The sequence below is a fragment of the Anabrus simplex genome, chromosome 1 (genome assembly GCF_040414725.1).
Source record: "Anabrus simplex isolate iqAnaSimp1 chromosome 1, ASM4041472v1, whole genome shotgun sequence".
NCBI classification, from domain to species: Eukaryota; Metazoa; Arthropoda; class Insecta; order Orthoptera; family Tettigoniidae; genus Anabrus; species Anabrus simplex.
In genome coordinates this window covers 986,637,572-986,651,545 of record NC_090265.1, presented here as the reverse complement: position 1 = coordinate 986,651,545, position 13,974 = coordinate 986,637,572, and the positions used below count along the sequence as shown (strand labels likewise).

Here is a 13,974-nt window from a genome sequence, read left to right as displayed (position 1 = left end):
AACCTGAGGTAGGATGAAACTTTGGGCTGCTCGAGGGGTGCGCGTGGCTGCTAGAAGTGTGCTTTCTGGCTACTAGAGGGGTGCGCGGGGAGAGGAAAAGATAGGCATGGCTTCTTATACATTGCTTAAATGGAGGTTTATCAACTTGGCTCCTCCTACCACGGCCGACTGGATCCCTCGCTGCGCTAAGGAGCTACATAGAGCGACGCATCAAATCGGCCATGCTCCTACGTAACCAACTACTAGCGAAGTCGCTAGAGACCGTTGCTGCTCAATGTGAGATTCTGTTATAGAACAGGAGTGTCATCTAGCGACAGCGGATGGAAGTTCATCTGCTGGATCACGACCGGTTGGATCCCTCGCTGCGCTAGAGCTATTCGTCCTGGCTAGAGCGACGCATCAATTCTGCCGTGGCTGGATATAGATTTAATGTCTCTAAATTTGATAATAAACACCGCCATTTCTTTGAGTATAGTCGTGTTGTTTTTATGTGCGTACAAGCTAAGTAGCTTATTGATTTCATTGTGTAAACATTCGAATCAGCATGTGTGTTTTTATTATTGTGCATTTTTATCAGTTAGTGGTATTTTGCCAGATCATGAATTCGGTGCAGTCTTTAATGTCTAGGCCGTTTCCGCAACGGACTGCCGAGGAACACTCCGAGGTGAAACGAATGGGAAGGCCCACGCGACGTTTAATTTCGAAACTAGATACATTACTAAAGGATATTTTCTCAATACCGGAATTAGGCTACCTCAAAGTGTTTCATTTCAGTATGGTAAAAGAGTTTTTAAATAAAAAAATGTTAATGCGTTATAGTAATATTCCTGAAAATAGAAATGTAAAATGTTTGTTTTATTTTTTATAATAAAAAGTATTGTTGAGGTATCTAGATTTGAAATTTAGCCTGTAATCATATTATATCATTGATAAAAATTGTGCACCACTGAACTTTTAAACCACCAGCCGCCACTGGTATATGCTACAGTTGAGATGAATACACTACACTCATTGGAAATATTTTTGTTAAAATAAATGATTAATAGTAATAATTAAGAATGAAATTTAAAAATATGAAATGTCCCTTTCATAAACTTCCAAACGAGCATTATGTTAGCCGTGCCTTTCGTTATGTCTTAAAAATTATAAAGAAAAATCTGTTTGAGGATTCAGCCAGTCTCTGGGGAAAATATTTAACACTACACTCTCCTCTTCTTTCTAGCCTTTTCTCAGTTACCTAGCGCAGGACCTTGTATGGACTTAGCCTAGTTTTCCGGCCGGATGTCTTTCATAACAGCAATCATATAGGGATATATACTGAGCCGTATCCTGACGGCCTATAAGAGGCACTCAGATTATTATTTGACATATTATATAATTTTATTGAAATAAATTTCAACCAGGCATGGTAAAAGTAGTGGATCGCAGGATAGCTGAGACCGGAAGTCGATGGAGACATAAAGTCGCTGGATATTGGACGATGCTTCCTCGGGACCGTGGGAAAGGGTTGGCGTTACCAGAAGTTAGCACATCTCGGCACGTGTAGAAGACGTTGGCCAAGAGGAACATTCAGCCAATTAGAATGCGTGGGTGTGGCAAATATGGAGTCTGGATCGCGCGGAATTAAAATCCCAGGTTAATCAACATGGACAATTGCATGAAGAAGATATCGCTATAAAGGAATCAGTTCTCATAGTTGACGGATTTTCCACATGTCGGAAAGTGTAATATAATAAGGAATACGCTATAGAAGTAATCTGAGTCATTTGTACATCATCTGAAGTGTGTTTTATGGTGTGTTTTAATTAATATATAAGTCATTGTGAATGGCAAGCACGCTGATTGGTTGCTCCTTTAAACATGCGGGAATTCCATAGCTTCTCCAGCGTCCCAAGCTTTGGGAGCATCACTCTGATGGTGGGACCCGACGTGGTGTGAACGTTGTTCGGTATTACTCTAATACATGTGCGTGAATGTTGCCACCAGAATGGATGTATAATAGTGTATGGGTTTACGATCGAGAAACAGTGCTTTTAGTCGTGAAGTTTACTGAATTAACTGGTGCAGTGCTAAATTGCTGATTTCATTATGGCGCAAAGTTTTACTCCAGATGAATAGACGGTAATAACATCCGCAGACTGGAAAGTGAAGAAGCAACGCTCAGCTGTATTGCATTTTCGTGTCGGTCGCGTTTCGCGAAGAACTTTCGAACCGAACCGCGAGCCGCTCTAACTAACTGTATAACAAAGAAACCCTAATTGATTAATTTTAAGTGTTATTGTTTGTCAGTAATGTTGGCTTAGTTCACAGCTAACAAGGGTTTGTTCGGCACGTGTAAATCGAGCGGTGAAGAGACATTCACCTAAAGTCTTCTGTGTTGCAGTGTACAGGAACTTTCATCAAGAAGATGGAACCGCCCTTAGAAGAAAGAAGATTGTTTCTATGTGTTAAAGCAGTGATCAACATGGAGTAAGACACCACAATGGCAAGGATGTGAGCCGTTGCCAATGTCCAGAGAGTCATCAAAGATAAGACGCATGTTTTTAAATTAGATGGCATGTTATATAAATTATTATTAAATACTGGTGAAGTTTAGTGTAGGGATTTTTCTTTAACGTAAATTTTGCCTGACGGCATGTGTTTATTTTACATTTGTAATGCTGTAAATCCGGATAAAAGGGGAATGCATGATTTCTATATATTTATTTTATTTTACGATTAGTTAGATGGGATAACGAGGGAGTTGTTAGGATTTACTTTGTTGTGTCATTATGCATGATAATTAGCTTAGTATTATTCCGATATTCTTGTATATTAGAGATAGGAGAATTAGATTGACAAGATCATCCACTTTCCCAGTTAAACACTTGCTACGTTGAGAGTAAATTCAATTTAATGTTGGTCATTTAGAAAGTTAGTAACAGTTAGATAGCATGACGCATGTCATTTCAGGAGCTGACATGTGTTGAGTTGTATCGCAACGTCGAATGAGAAAGGAGTCTTCCAATGTAGGTTGGAAACTGTTTCGCACAATGATTTGTCTGGGAATCGAACCTGGATTTATAATGCGAAAGGCTGATGAGATTGTAAGAAATATAAGAGGTTTTAATGCATGCTGATTTATGAAGTTGATTATGCAGGCCGATTGCATGCCTGATGAAGTGATAAGAATAATGTGCAGTGAATTTAGCCCTGCAAGTGTAATTTGAGAGACTATTGAGAATCAGAATTGACGGGAAATTGATGCCAGGCCAGTGAGTCAGATGTGAGTGATAAATTATTGTAGCATGCTAGTAAGAAGCACGATTGTATGTGAGTTTCCGTGCAGTTGAAGAAATATGATATCGCCTTATCAGCCGTGTTCACATAGACACGTGAATGAGATGTTATTTCCGTGATACAACCTTGTCGACCAGTAACCAAGCCTCAGTGCAGTATTGAGTTCTAACATTTCTTTTCAGCCCAGAGCACAGCAAGAAATATGTGACCGATAAGGGCGCTTTTGGGTGCGCAAATGCAGCAGAAGAATGCAATGTTGCCCATTGCTTTCCACATGTTTAATAAAGGATAATAATATGTTTTCTCTTACAGGATGGTATTTTGGGCTATTTCATGTTGTTTTGATATGTTGTCTTGTTATTTAATGGGGAAGAGCCTGAGTGCTGAGTAATATTGGTGGTCAATCTAGTTTTCACTAGATCTTTTGGTGAACCGTGTTTCACGTCGAGCCAGTGTAGTATGTAAGATTTCCTTTTCTTTATCCGATGTATGTATTTGAGGTACTTTGCTTATTTGTGTTCATTGTAAATATAGCGTAGGGAAATGCACTAGTATTTTTCATAATTCATATCACGTCCCATTGCATCTTAATTTTCTTTTTATGTTAACTTTCCGACGTTTCTCAGGAATTAAAATCCGTATCAATGTGTTACTTAACATCGTGTTACTCCATGCGAATCGAATACGTATTTGTATACGCATGCGTATACTATTATGAACATTAACTTTGGACAATCATGTGAAGAATATTTTTGAAGTTCACAAGTATTTAATGGTGTGTTTGAACTTTCCTTTTGCATTTAATTATTTGATTAATTAACGTTTAATGTCCATATCTTTTCAATTTTTAAGATAATGTTATTATCATTTTTATTATTTAATTTTCTTTTTATGTTAGTATGATTCGGGGTTATTTTGTGAATAAACTCATCCTACCCCATATTATTGTTTCTCGTTCCAGTTATACCTCCATTTTCCTGTTATTTACTTATAATTATTTGAGAAACTTCGACTTTTAGACTTGCCCATCGACAACCAACCCACTTCTCTGCCCAAACCTGAGTTATTAGGATGTTTATACAGGAATGGAGGCATCGTCCTAGAGGGTTACTACCCCTGGGTACGGTACGATACCGTACTCACTATTGCGTTTTTCTGTGGTTGTTTTTCGTATGATGTGTTGTATATACTTCACGAAGCGTATGAATACGAACACAGACCCGTAACCCTCGATCTACAGGAATTAACAGACGAGATGAAAATCTCCAACTCTGTCGGGAATAGTATTAGGGCCCTCTGAACCGAAGGCTAGTACACTGACCATGCCGTCGTGGTGATTATTTTAAGAGGAAGTATTATTGGCCAGCCATCCTCTATTAATACTAATCAGAAGGAAAATGGAAGAGGTCGAACACTCCGAAGAAGTGCCAGAGGGGGCAGATAACTTAACAACATCCATGATTTATTAAGATTTTGGGAAAAAGAAGCTGTAATTAAGGAACAGGTGTTTTGGTCTAAAATGGCCTGCGGTGTTTCGTGTGAACTGACTGCTCGCGGGAAAGCTCTACTAAATACAGTAGAGACAATACGCGACACTCAGAGAGATATCGAGGGACAGCTATTGGAGCTCTCTCTAGCGGGTAGACCTGAGAACTACTGATACTGTCATAACAGCACGTGTATTTGTGTGTGAAGTTTTTTGTGTTATATACGCTTTTTCAGTGAGTTTACATAATTAAATAGTAGCGTGTGTCCTTCCATGATATCTCCTCTCAACATGAGGGGAAAGGTATGTGCTGTGTTTGGCTGCAGTATACTACGAAGTATAGAAGAATGCGCGGTCTTTCTTTCGCTTCTCTCGTGACAAGAAAATGTAAGTAATATTGTGTTTGCATATATATTCTTCCAGTGACAAAGAGATTTTTATAGTACTTCATAATCTTCTGACCTGCTCGACCCATACTTTTAACTGGCTTAAAATATAATACCCATATTTTATTGTATAGCGCAGCAGTTAACCTACAATGCCGATGTGTGTTGTAGGTGTGATCTGTGGGTTTTGAAATATCACAGAAGTGATTTGGATAAGGTGTACAAGAAAGAAGGGACGTACGTTTATATAAGAATTATAAGATCTGTTCAGATCATTTTCAGGCCAGCAACTTTAGAAATCCTCGACTATACAGCCAAGGGTATGTTACATTTTTACTCTAATTGTACGTAAATATTCCTCAAAGCATCACTATCGACAACATTTTCATACTTTTCTTTCTTTTATCCCTCTTCTGAGATTAAAGCCCGGATTTTATAGATTATCTTTCAGTAAGTTGGCTTCGTGTTAAAAGGAAAATTGTCCTGTTTTTAAATGTTAATTAATTTCATCATGCTGGTAAGGAATGTGCGGATATTTTTATTGACAAGTGTCTTAATGTGATGATACAATATTTTTTAAATGAGAAAAAAGACAAATCTAACCGTAAAAGTTCAGACAGGAATGCTAAAGCAAAAAAACTAATACATAAATGAAAGATCAACCCATTTCACAGCAGTCCATTTCACATCTTGTTTGTATGTCTAATTTCAGTCTTTAAATAATAACCTTTTAAATAATTCTTCATTCATTTATCCAGAATTGCTTTAGCAACTTCGAAGTTAATATCTCAATAATACTTTATTTCTAGAAGTAATTTATTTATCCATTTTCGTATATGCATTTCCATTGATATTTGAATTTAACGCGACTTTTCAGGTCAAGTCACTAGGGCGCCACCGTCGAATTGTCTCCCATGTTAACAAGGCTAAATCCGTAAGTGTCGCGTATTGTCTCTACTGTATTTGGCTTTTCATGCCTATAGGATCGTTAGGAAGTTTAAGAAATGGAACGCACTCTGCATCGCATCGCATCATCGCATCACGAGGTAATTTCATTCCCTCTCCTCATACGAGGAGGCGGCGGGCCATCAGCTCAACTAGGAGCTCTTAGGCCGCCGGTTGAGAAAAATAGAATGGAAAATAATAATAAAAGTGGTTGATGTCTTGTACATACAAGAAAAGGAGGAAAGATTATGGAGTGGCGCAGAGGCACCGCGACAACAAGCCGGACCCCAGGGAAGACCCACAAAACAACCCGCCAAAGCAGAACCTCACAAACACCAAAGTTAAGTATGACCAGAAAATGATTTACGTATCTAGGATGCGCAATATGGAAAAAAAAGTGCTAGATAGAATTAAAAATGATTTTACATGTATCGTGCTTGTACAGTGGCGGATTCGATATGAAGTTGTAAGAAGAAGGATGGTGGTAGTGTTGCGACATAAGGTAGTAGAGGGATGTGGTAATATTTGTGATGGAGGTGGCGAGAAGACGAAAAAGGTCTAATATCGGGAGAGGCGGAAGGACAAAATTGGGATGTGTGGCAGGTTGGAAAACGGTTTGCGGCGGGGGAGGGGGTGGCGGGGCTGGTTGGCGGCTATGAGGATGGGAATGAGGAGATTAGCGTACGGCACGGGGAGGAGAACGAAAGTCCTCCACTCTGTAGGTTCGCCTGTGAAGTCGGACGCCGTTGGAGATCAGTTGGTAGACGTCTTCATCTGACGAAAGTTGTAGGAGGACTATGAATGTCGGGCCGTTGACGTTGAATATACGGTATGCTCGACGTGCCGGGATGCCTGCCATGTGAAGATCGTTCAGTAGGACCTGTTCGGTGATAGCTGGGTCAACGCCACGGATGACACAGCTCGGAGATGGAAGCTTGTGATGGGCTGTTGCAGCGGTTGCTTGTTCGTGAGAGGTTTGTTGATCTGTGGTGGTGGCATCCGGGAAATCGGCAGGGGACTGCTGGCGACTGGGTAAAGTGGCAGACAGGAAGGTGGCGGGTGTGGACATGGTAGGAGAGAGGTGGTTAGGCGTAGTATTAAAGGTAGAAGTTGACGGGGGTAGTATTGACAAAAGTGGTGATGGTAGTGGTAGTAGTAGTAGTAGTGATGAGGGTGGACGCAATGACGGTGGGGGCGGTAGGAGCGGCTGGGGAATGTTAAAGTGATGTGAGTAAATACTGGGAATGGCAGAAGGATTATAGTGCAGTGTCTGTAACATGGATTCCGGAAGAGGCACCACGGCATGGAGTCTGCCGTTGATGGTCACGCCGGTGATTACCAGGGCTGCCAGGTCATCTGGATGACGTAGGTTAGCCAGGGCCATCGTTAAAGGGGGTGAAGTTGAACGATCCTGGACCCGGATAACAGTGTGGATGGAGGAGCCAGACTTGTGAAGTTCTGTGAGAATGAAGTGGTCGTTGTAGGTGATGTCCACGCCAGAGTGATGAGACAGAGAGGCATGGTAGAGTTGGGAGGCGACAGCCAACGAGGCGTCTGCTGTTTATTGTTCTTGCGCCGGCTGAGTTGCTGTTGAGGTGAGGGCCATCCAGCCGAAAAGATAGTGAGGCGTGTGACGTGACCCCGCACTCCGCTTTATCAGAGATGAAATGCTTCAAAGAGGAACGCACAATGATTATTAGCTTTGTAAACCAAAGACAACAGTGCCTACGGTGGTTTTGACAGCACGGTTCAAAGCAAACAGCTTTGATGAAACGAAGGGTATATACCAGTGCCCTGCAGCTTAAGATTCACCGTACCGGGCGAGTTGGCCGTGCGCGTAGAGGCGCGCGGCTGTGAGCTTGCATCCGGGAGATAGTAGGTTCGAGTCCCACTATCGGCAGCCCTGAAGATGGTTTTCCGTGGTTTCCCATTTTCACACCAGGCAAATGCTGGGGCTGTACCTTAATTAAGGCCACGGCCGCTTCCTTCCAACTCCTAGACCTTTCCTATCCCATCGTCGCCATAAGACCTATCTGTGTCGGTGCGACGTAAAGCCCCTAGCAAAAAAAAAAAAAAGATTCACCGCCATCTAGCACCACGCGTGACGTCACGCAAAGCCGAACATAGCCGGCTCCGCTCCGACCCCAAACAGTATCTTACTCCAGCACCCGATAGAGGCCGGGGGTTGCGTGCGCATTGGGACTCGCATTAATTCCATAATTTAAGAAAATACTGAAATATACAATTTCACTGTAGTACGCATTTTATAAAAGATGACATGAGATTATCCCCAGTAGTAATAATTATTGCAAATTGTTGAAAATAACTGGAAGTATATTTTTAAATTCGAAGTTTTTTTCAGAAATATAAATACAAAGTACGCATGCACAATAAATTTTATATTACATATTACTTTGTCAGAAACATAATGCTGAACTTCAGTGGGATAGGAATGGTACCATAAAATAATTTTATTCAGGACTGTTCTGTTAGATTTGTGTCTTCAGACAGAATCCATGGAAAATTCCCTGTAAATAAAGAATATTTATTCACTGTTGCAAAAATATTTTCATGACAGCAAACGAAATATTTAAAATTCAGTGTAACTTTATTATTAAAGTAAAACGAAGATTCGGTTAGTTAACAGTTCTCAATAAATAATAAAATTGGTTAAAGAAAGTATACACAGTTTTTATTCGTGAATAGCTATTATCTCCCCAGAAATTATGTCACCGAGCTGGATAGCTGCAGTCGCTTAAGTGTGGCCAGTATCCAGTATTCGGGAGATAGTGGGTTCGAGCCCCACTGTCGGCAGCCCTGAAGATGGTTTTCCGTGGTTTCCCATTTTCACACCAGGCAAATGCTGGAGCTGTACCTTAATTAAGGCCACGGCCGCTTCCTTCCCATTCCTACCCCTTTCCTGTCCAATCGTCGCCATAAGACCTATCTGTGTCGGTGCGATGTAAAGCAACTTGCAAAAAAAAAAGAAGAAGAAGAAATTATGTCTTTAGTTTAACTCCGTTTCAACCCAAACCTCGTAATTATCTCTATTTCTGTTTATATCTCCATGACAGTGAGAAGATGGTGGTGATTATTGCTTTAAGAGAAAATACAACTGGGCAACCATCAACGGTTAACACTGATCACAGGAAGAGGTCCGACACATCGACAAATGAAGGTATCGACCAAAGAAAGACAAGGGTCACAAAGGGTGTGAAAATGATCTAATACCGCCGGGGTCGTTAATGAGCAAGAGTTGACCGAGAGAGTTTGGACAGGACTGATGAAAGTGTGGAGCCTGGCACTACTAGGTGGAAGCAATGCCAGGACTCAGCTAAGGGCCTCGTGGTCGCCAACCCACGCTCCCAAGCTGAAAGTCCCTGGGACCCCTTTTAGCCGCCTCTTACGGTAAGCAGGGGATACCATGGATATTATATTATACAGACTCCGCAAACCTCAGAGGGCTTCCCGAAAGCCGTTATACAGTATATTACCAACAATAAGCCTATACAGTACTTCAGTGAAACTGTAATACTAAAGATTTCTAAGTTGGATACTAGTTCTGAATTTGGCCGATGACCTACTTGTTAGGTCCCTTTAAACAACCAACAAACAATCAACAAACAAACAATTCTGAATTTTTAAAAATAATGTGCATAGCTATAACAGATGCAATAGGAAAGCAATAGTGCCATGAAATTTTGCTATTCTTCCGCTTTTCCCACATCCTTGTGAAGTCGGGTGCCAACTGTGCAGCACATGTGAACTGGAGCCTGCCTCACGACCTTTCTTAAAACGCCAAATATATGTGGAAGGATGTATTCAATATTACGAGTACCGAGTTAGCTGGCCATGCGGTTAGGTCACGCAGCCGTTAGCTTGCATGCGGCAGATGGCGGGTTTGGATCCCACCGTCATCAGCCCTGTAAATGCGTTAATGCGACGTTAAACCATTAGCAAAAGATGAAAAGAAAACACCCAGTCCCCGAGTTAAATTAACTAGGCGCAGTTAAAAAGCGACCCGGCCGGGAATCGAACCTATGACGCTCTGAAATGGAGGTCTTGACGATGGCCATAAGCTACGGAGCTAATAGCAGCGTAGAATAATGTGTGTTAAACATTTGTATGTGTTATAGCTATGCACATTATTTTTAAAAATTCAGAATTAGTATCCAATCTAGAAATCTTTAATATTAAAGTTTCACTGAAGTACTGTGTAGGCTTATTGTTCGTAATATATGACAGCTTTCATGGAGCCCTCTGAGTTGTTTTTTCTTTTCTACAACTTGCTTTACGTCGCACCGACACAGATAGGTCTTATGGTGACGGTGGGACGAAAGCGGTCGTGGCCTTCATTAAGGTACTTTTTTTTTTTTTAGCTAGTGGCTTTACGTCGCACCGACACAGCTAGGTTTTATGGCGACGATGGGATAGGAAAGACCTAGGAGTTGGAAGGAAGCGGTCGTGGCCTTAATTAAGGTACAGCCCCAGCATTTGCCTGATGTGAAAATAGGAAACCACGGAAAACCCACTATCTCCCGGATGCAAGCTCACAGCTGCGCGCCCCTAACCGCACGGCCAACTCGCCCGGTAGTCTCTGAGGTTGCGGGGTCTGTAGAATATATCCACGGTATCCTCTGCTTGTTGTCGCAAGAGGCGGCTGAAAGGGGTCCCTGGGGCTTTCAGTTTGGGAGCGTGGATTGGTCCTTAGCTGAGTCCTGGTATCGCTTCCACTTAGTTTGCCATGCTCCACACTTTCATAAGTCCTATCCAACCTCTCTTGGTCAACTCTTGCTCATTTCTGACCCCGGCGGTATTAGATCTGGGAATGGAGTCTTTCATTTTCACGCCCTGTGTGACCCTTATCTTTCTTTGGCCGATTCATTCATTTGTCCAAGTGTCGGACCTCTTCCTGTGATCAGTTTGTTAAGCAATGATGGTTGCCCAGTTGCATTTTCTCTGAAAACAATAATCACCACCGACTTCTCACTGTCAGAGAAAGAGAGATGATTTTACGAGGTTTGGGTTGAAACGGAGATTAACTAAAGACATCATTTCTAGGGAGATAACTAGTTATTCTTGGGCCGATGACCTTCGATGTTAGGCCCCTTAAAACAACAAGCATCATCAAGCAACTAAGTTATTCATGAACAAAATTGTGTATATTATCTTTGTACAGCTGTATTATTTATCGAGAACTGGTATCTAAACGAATCTCCGTTTTACTTTAATAATAAAGTTACACTGAATTTTAAACATTTCGTTTGCTGTCACGAAAATATTCTTTTTGTAACAGTGAATAAATATTCTTTATTTACAGAGAGTTTTCCGTGGATTCTGTCTGAAGACACAAATCTAACAGAACAGTCCTGAATAAAATTATTTTATGGTACCATTCCTATCCCGCTGAAGTTCAGCATTATGTTTCTAACAAAGTGATATCTATATTATATAAAATTGGATGTTGGTATATTTGTAATTAATAGACTCAAAAACTACTGGACCGATTTCGCTGCAGTTTTCACAGTTTGTTTTTATTACATCTGAGAGGGATTATGAAGTGGTTTCAACGAAATCGGATAGGTAGTTTTATTATTATGAGTAATTTTATGTAATTTTATTAAATTGTAAAGCCGCACCAAGATCGAATCGACTTGATGGACAAATTGTTGCTAGGCGACAGCAGCTTACGCTATATCCTGATAGTCCGTTAAGAAATGCTGTATATAGGAGGATGGGAACACGTCACCATGGTTTATAAAGTACCATCCCTTGCTAGGAGCTTCATGAATGACCGTCGGGCTGTTATTTGAAAATAGCAATCCAACATGCCGTGATCGAGACGTACTTTCAATAGGACCATCTTTGATAGGTCTGCCCAGTTTGAAATGTGTAAAATATTTAAGAAACTGTGAAACATATAGAATATCAAGAGAGGAATTACACGAGTTATCACCCACTCCTAACGAAGAGCAGCTGGGGGATCCCAGCGAGCAAAGGCGAGTCTATGAAATCTGTACCGGGTGGTAGACCTCCACGTCATTAATTCAATGCGCCAGTTGAAACTCCCCTACTGGAGGAAGTCCGAACTTTATCTAATGTGTTAATTTTCAAGTTTCTCAGAAGATGTCACTACTTGGAAATTTTGAAGTTTCTGAACTGGGTCATTTTCGATGTATTTTTGTTTTGCCTGTAGTAAGAAGTGTAAACATTCTCTTCTAGAGGACACTCCTGAAGAACTACAATGGTGCACCCTAGTGCGAAGTGAAAGAACTGGTTTTTGGAGAAATTTTTATTTCAAAAGTTTGTTCCTTGTTAAATTTCTTTCTGTTATTGTTTAAGTTGGCTGTATAACCCTTTCTTTCCCCTTGTTTTGAATTTAGCCAATCCCGAATTTCTTTAATTAATTTATGACCAATCAGGTGTATCTTCCTCAACAGGGATATGTTGCTTAACCCTAGCCAATAAAATTCTTGTGGGAGGGTGTTCTCATTCCTGAAACGCCTCGAACTTTCCGCGAGAGTATATAAACTGCTGATTTTCGGGTCTCCGCGCCACTTCAGTAACATCTTTCATTGTGTAAAGTACGTAGCAGGGGGCGGGAAGCGCCTCTTTCTTCGGGCAGCAGTTCAACCACAAGGTAATGGCCTTTTAATAACTTCTTTTCTCGCTAGCTCAGCAGTTTAACTCTCGGGGCAGGTCCGAAGCCTTTTCCATGTAACTTTCCTTTAAAAATGTAAAGACACTCGGTGTCAATTCTTTCTGTTTTAACTATATATTGGGATAGAGAGTGTTTAACCCTCTCGAGCTCCCACTCATATTGCATTGAGGTGAACTTATTTTCTCAACCGTTTCGTCCTTAACGTAATGTAAACTGTTTCCTTCTAAAAGTCACCTCTTTAGTATGGGATTAGCCCTTGCAGTAACGGCCTAGTGCCAAGTAGGTTTTATATAAAATGTGTTAGGAGTGCAAGAACGCCTCCTCTCAAGTTGGTATTTTAGAGGCCACGTAATTAACCTTTCCTTACTTAATAGGCCTCAGTAGGTTGGGTATTTTTACCCCTGTGTTTATGTCCTTAGAGGACAACTTGAAGGTGGAGTTTGGTGTGGCCTTTTATAGGCTTGAACGTTGAGAGCAGTTTGCTCTTTTTGAAATTTGGTTCTGCGTGCCTCGAGGAGGCTTTACTGTGTAATTTGGAGCAAGTGCTCCTGGGCATGAATGGGGTTTTCTGCCCCTCTGTTGAAACTTGTTTTTGGGTAAAGCTGGGCTAATTGCTCAAGAATTGTGAGTTCGGGGCTCGAAGCCCAAATCCTGTAAATACTGTAATTGAACTTTTGTTGCCTTGCTACTCTGTACCTGCCATGCTTGTTATTTCTTTATTTTGAAAAGAAAATATAACCTTGTTAAATTTTACCTTAACTTTAATTTCGTATTCGGAGACCTGTTCACCCCCGCATCTTCTTTCACCTCTGCTGTTCCACGGATACCTCGGAACAAGTGGTAGCAGAGCGTGGTTGAATTATGTCTCAATTTAGCCCCTTTTGACGGCTAAACATTGCTTTGATCCGAACTCTAACAATTTTCTCAGTTGCTGGGATTTTTTTATTTTTCTTTTTTCAAAATTGTTCTGTCATCATGCCCGGCCCTCTCCATCTTAACTATTTGCGCAAGGAGGAGTTGATCTATGAATTAACTATTAGAAATGTGCAATCTGGAGGCACGGTTGCGGTAGACACAAATAAGCTTAGGGAGTCCCTTGATTTGCCCATTTCCATCCCCACTTTGGGAGAGAAAGAAATTGACGACTCTCTTTCCACGATCACTGACAATACTACTGAGCTAGCATCTGTAGTTAGTTTTTTTAAGAAAATGATCCT

At 41.1% G+C, this 13,974-nt stretch overlaps 1 protein-coding gene across 1 annotated transcript in view; it reads left to right on the top strand.

Moving 5' to 3' along the window:
- The first annotated feature begins 2,475 nt into the window (after window positions 1-2,475).
- Window positions 2,476-13,974, top strand: part of LOC136875419 (heat shock protein 83) — a 77,914-nt gene continuing 66,415 nt past the window's right edge. Inside the window, exon 1 of the mRNA XM_067148978.2 lies at window positions 2,476-2,493. The gene's annotated coding sequence lies outside the window, so the exon portion shown is untranslated. The remainder of the gene's footprint in view (window positions 2,494-13,974) is intronic.